The 6,003-nt window shown below is 43.9% G+C and overlaps 1 pseudogene; it reads right to left on the minus strand.

The window, feature by feature from the left end:
* Positions 1-584: 584 nt before the first annotated feature.
* On the minus strand, positions 585-703 carry LOC145391576 (5S ribosomal RNA; annotated as a pseudogene).
* Positions 704-6,003: the final 5,300 nt, after the last annotated feature.

Consider the following 6,003-nt stretch of genomic DNA (forward strand, 5'->3'; position numbering starts at 1 on the left):
ACTGCTAGTACCAGTTAGTACTAGTTATTCTGTTTTATTTGCAGGTTTGAGTTGCGGAGAAATTTCGGGACAATATTCACGTTACAGCCCCTCCTTCCCCTTAACCACCCGTCCAGCCAGCCACCCCATTTATATCAACGAACTCGATTTCGTCCACCCTAGTGCTTTTCTGCTGCTTTCCTAGCCACTAAAATAGTATAATATTAGTCGTTCAAGTAACACCTGTGTTTTTACGGGAATGTTCTAACGCCACCAAGTATGGTCTCCCTTATGAAGTGTGTTTTCCTACTGACACACTCGTATGGAAGTGAAGCCTGGACACTAAGACAGAACGATTTAGGATACAGGCTACAGAGATGACATAACGGGATAGATTATGTAAAATAATAAAGCAACTTTAGTATTTTGGAACGGAAGAAAGTGCTCTAGGAGTGAGATGTGGAATTATTGAATGGATAAAAATAAATTCATTCCTTTCATTGCCAGACGCCATGTATCCCAGACGGGGTGGCCAAGGGCTTAGAGTTAATTGTTTTACAGGGAGGGGCACTAATCCTCCACCAACCCCACTTGACACGTGGTGATGCCAACAGCATCTGGTGTTCCCAGGCGGTCACCCATCCAAGTACTAACCAGACCCAACGTTGCTTAACTTCGCTGATCGGACGGGAAGCGGTGTACTCAACGTGGTATGAAGATAATATGAACAAATAAAAATTTATATAGGCAGGGTGTTAAAAACTTTGAAACTGAAAGTAAAATGAATAATAATATTGGTAGAGGCTGGCCTTATTTGGTACGTAGGAGAAGAACGGGGAAGCATATGAGAGAGAGAGAGAGAGAGAGAGAGAGAGAGAGAGAGGATGGGATGTAATCTGGAGGCGGTTGTTATAGCAATTTCCTGCTGTGGAGCTCAAAAAAAATGAGCAAGGCGTCCCGGGTGATGATGTTGGCTATCATGATTATTAGTTAAGGATGCATTTGATTCTAGTTAATGAGATAACATAAAGTAAGTCAACTTGCAAAAACAGTAGACTTCATTACTGTATATGAATTTAACAAACAGATATCAGTCATGCAGGCCAAGTGAGAAAGGTAACCAGTAGTATATTTTGCGCAGGTTTGACTCTACCCCACCCCCAGCCCCATAACATGAATATGGGAGTGGGTTAGTGCGACAAAAATACCGGGAATGTGGGAGTTTAGAAGAGATAACAGTGTGACAGTGTGGATGAATGACAGGCTTTAGATAAGTGAGAATCTGAATGAGACTGAGGGACTGTGAACGGAAAAAGCACGAGACAAAGTGAAGAGGAACTGTGAATGGAAAAGTACGTGACATAGTGATCTTGTGAGTACGAGAACGAGCCTGTTGACCTGGCGTGGGAGAGTATTTGCAAGAATGAACAAAATGGACAGTACTGAACAAATGAAATATGGGATTATGCGAGAGTAAATTGCAGTGAATGTGACTAACACTGCGAGAGGGAGAGTCAGTCACTGAGTATGAGTTTACCAAAATGAGGGTAACCAAGTGACTCTAAGGATTGTAGTACATGAATCTATGAAAGAATATAAAGGTAAGTGTGACAGTGAGAATAAGTGACAACGGGTATGAGTGTCAATGGGTGTGATTGGGTGAAGGAAAGTCAGGAGTGAGTGAGAGTGAAATGGAATGAGAGCAAGTGAGTGAGTGAAAATCCAAGAGAGACAGTGAATTAATGGAGATGAGAGTGAGTGTGAACATAAGAGTACATGAAGCTAGGCATGAGTTGTACGGTGTGCGAGGGTCAGTGGGTGAGGGAGAGAAGTGCGTGAGACTGAATATGAATCAAAGTGACAGGGAAATGTAAGTGTGCGTCCACACGTGTGTTCGAACGAGTGCTGGCAACATGTAAGCAAAACAATAACGAACACGCAGCAAGTATGTTGGGAAAAACAGCGCCCAGATCATGTTGGCAACATCATGATGAAGTCTCAGCTGCCTGGTCCGGACACACTTATCCCATCACCTCTAATGCCAGTGTTCGAAGCTGCACTGAAACATGTTTGCATACATCTGTCCAAATACTGCTGCATACATGTACCCAAACATGTTGCCAGCTGTGTTGCCAACACATGTTCGAGTGCACGTATGGACGCGCACTAAGAGTTAAGGTGAGCGAATTATTCCGAGTGTGTAAAAGTGAGAGAATGTGAGAGTGAGCGAGAGTGAATAAGAAGTAAAAGAAAGATTAAGAAAGTATTCGATTAAATGACAATGGCTGTGAGTAAGATTAGTTGCAGGGGTGAATGAGAACAGCGAGTTAATAAGAGTGAGCAGCTCTAATGTGAATGCAAGTCAAGGTGAGGTGAGCAAGTGACAGACAATGAGACATGTATATCTATTGTGAGATACTGAGTATGCCTGAATATGTGAATGTGTGTGTGTGTGTGTGTGTGTGTGTGTGTGTGTGAGAGAGAGAGAGAGAGAGAGAGAGAGAGAGGAGGAGGAGTCCGTGACCAGAAAAGAATGAGGGCGATAATGTAGATGTGAATCTGTGCGTGTAAGTGATAAATTGTGTGAGAAGTTCTCTCTCTCTCTCTCTCTCTCTCTCTCTCTCTGTATATATATATATATATATATATATATATATATATATATATATATATATATATATATATATATATATATTATAACAAGAGATGAGGCTATGGCATACCTAATGTTTGACTTGGGTCATATCTCTGATTGGGGTTATAATAAGCTTGTTGTTTTTAATGTATCAAAAACTCAGTTCTTTCATCTATGAACCTGACAGAATCTTCCACAGGAGTACCCTCTAATTTTTAAAAATATCCAACTCAATCCTGCATCACCTTTTAACATACATGGGGTCTCGTTCTCTCGGGATTTGTGTTGGAAAGAACATATTACCTCTCTTGTAAAATCTGCTTCCAAGAGATTGGGCGTGCTAAGCAGACTACGTACCTTCTTTACCCTTGCAAAGTTCTTGACTTTATCTATCTATCTATCTATCTATAGCCCGACGCCCTAATCCCTCAAAGGGTGGTCGGAGACAAAACGCCTCCAAGTCGCTCTGTCACCCACCATTTGACTACCCTCCCCCCACTCACCCCCCCTCCCTCATATACCTCTCAACTCCATCCCTCCACCTCATCCTCGGTCTACCTCTCCCTCTCCCTCCCTTCACCTCACCTACATAAACCCTCTCAGTCAGTCTTTCATTCGCCATTCTCTTCACATGTCCATTCCACCTCATTGTATTTCTCCTAATCTTCTCAACCACATCCACCCCACAGCGTTCCTTCACTTCTTCATTCGTCAACCTGTCCCTCCACGTCACTCCACATGCTCTTCTCAAGTAACTCATTTCCACTGCTCTCACTCTTGACTTGTTCCCCTCTTGCAAGGTCCATGCCTCGCTTCCATACGTCAGGGTAGGGATCACAATACTATCATGCAGTGACTTCTTAACTTCCATACTCACCTCCCTATTTCTCATCACTGCTTTCAGTGTACCAACAACCTTCCTTCCCTGCTGTACCCTTTCACGCACTTCATCCCTCAAAGTTCCATCCTTACTCATCACATTACCCAAGTACTTGAATGCACTCACATTCTCTATATCCTCACCATCCAACCTCACTGCACACTCTGTGACTTCATTCCTCTCAAACACCATAACTTTACTTTTCTTTACATTAACTTTCAGAATCCTCCTCCTACACACTGTCCCAAATTCATTCACCAAACCTTGCAACTCCCATTCATCTTCATTCAACAGTACTGTATCATCAGCAAACAGCAACACCGGAAGCTTCCAAATCTCACCCTCATTCATTAGAGCCACCCCCACATCCACTGCCCTACCCTGCACCTCCTTTACAACCCCATCCATGTATATATTAAACAGCCATGGAGACATCACACAACCCTGTTTCAGTCCCACACTGAGATCAAAGAACTCACTCAGCTCACCATCCACTCGCACCGTAGCCCTAGCTCCCTCGTACATACTCTTCACAGCACTCAACAATTTCCCCTCCACTCCATATATTCTTAATATCTTCCACATACCTTAGCTATCTATTCTGTCATAAGCTTTCTCCAAGTCCATGAAGGCAGCATACACTTTCCTTCCCTTCTCTAGATACTTCTCCACTAATCATCTTAGAACAAATATCTGACCTACACACCCTTTTCCCTTCCCAAATCCCCCTTGTTCTTCTCCAACTAGCTCCTCTGTCATATGCTTAACCCTATCAATGAGTATTCTACCATATATTTTACCAGTCACACTAAGAAGGCAAATACCCCTATGGTTACCACATACTTCTCTCTCCCCTTTTCCTTTGTATAAAGGAACAATTATACCTGATTTCCAGTCCTCTGGAACCCTTCCCTCTTCCCAAGCCAATCTACACAACTTCCATATCCACTCCACAACAATCTCACCCCCATACCTAAGCATTTCACCACACACTCCATCAATTCCTGGGGCCTTTCCTAACATAATCTTCTTCATCGTTTCCACTACTTCCGCCCTACTGATCTCTTCCTCCCTCCTCTCACCTCTTCTTCTCCCAGCCATTCCCCAACCACTTATACTCGCACTGCTCTCACTCTCTACATTCAACAAATCCTCAAAGTGCTCCTTCCATCTCCTCAATTTCTCTCTCTTCTCAACCAACAATCTATTATTCCTATCTTTCACTCCCCTATTATTTCCCCTTTCACACTGCCTTACTTTCTTTACCTCCTTCCAAAACAATTTCTTACTCTCCCTCCATTTCACACTCAGATTCCTCCCAAACTCTTCATCCACTTTCTTCTTACTCTCCTTCACCAGTCTCTTAACCTCCCTTCTCCTGCTCACATATACCTCTCTCTTCTCTCTCTCATCTTCTCCCCTACCTCTACTCGCTAACCATTCACTATATGCCTTCTTCTTTAGTTCCACAGCTCGTTTCACCTCATCATTCCACCATGCAGTCCCTTGCACACCCTTGCATCTCCTCCTCACTCCACAAACCGCCTCACATGCTGCACCTATCTCTTCCGTGAATATCTTACATACGTCTTCCACCCCTTCCATCTGCTCTAGCTCATACCTTCCCAATCTTTCTTCCACTATGGTCTTATACTCTATCATTTTCTCACTATCTTGCATATAATTTTCTCACTATCTTGCAATTTCTCCACTCTTCTCACAGTAGCTGCTTCCTCCTGTCTTCCCCTTCGTCTCCTCAACCACTTTCTTTGCAGCTCTACCTTGGCCATCACTAAGTGATGGTCCGAGACTCCATTCCCCCACCCTCTTCACACTCTTGCATCCAACACTTGTCTTCTCATTCGCTCATCCACACACACGTAGTCTATCATTGCCTTTCGTTCAACAAGTTCACCATCCATCCTCCTCATTACTCTCCATGTATACCGGTGGATCATGACGAAAGTAGGTGTTGGCTACTGCCAACCCCTTACAAGCACAGATGTCCACCAAAGCATTTCCATTCCCATCTACGTCAGCTGGCACACCCCACTGACCAACCACTCCATCCACTCGTACATTCCCAACTTTGCCATTCATGTCTCCAATCAACAGCACTCTCTCGCTCCTCTCAAACTTGTCCATACACGCTTCTACTCTCGCCCAAAACTCATCTTTCACGGGTTTATTCACCCCTGTTTAGATTACAACTCTCATGAGTGGGAGGCTCCCCACACAAGGCTATTCTCAACAGAAGGAGTCAAAGGCTTTTCATTTCATTAACCCTTCTCCTCTTACTGGCTTCCTTCAACCTCTGTCTCTTCGCCACACTGTTGCATCTTTATATTTTTTATCTCTACTTCAGTGGTCGCTGCTCCTCTGAACTGTCTGCTTGCATCTCTCCACTACGGCGGGCACGTATCACCCGTCTAGCAACACACTCTCATCTCCTTTCTCTACAGCTCTCCAATGCAAGAGTTAACCGCTACTCCCAGTCCTTCATGCGTGC

Source organism: Coenobita brevimanus, chromosome 18 (assembly GCF_032717465.1).
Source record: "Coenobita brevimanus isolate Jiangsu-jjx chromosome 18, ASM3271746v2, whole genome shotgun sequence".
Classification (NCBI taxonomy): domain Eukaryota; kingdom Metazoa; phylum Arthropoda; class Malacostraca; order Decapoda; family Coenobitidae; genus Coenobita; species Coenobita brevimanus.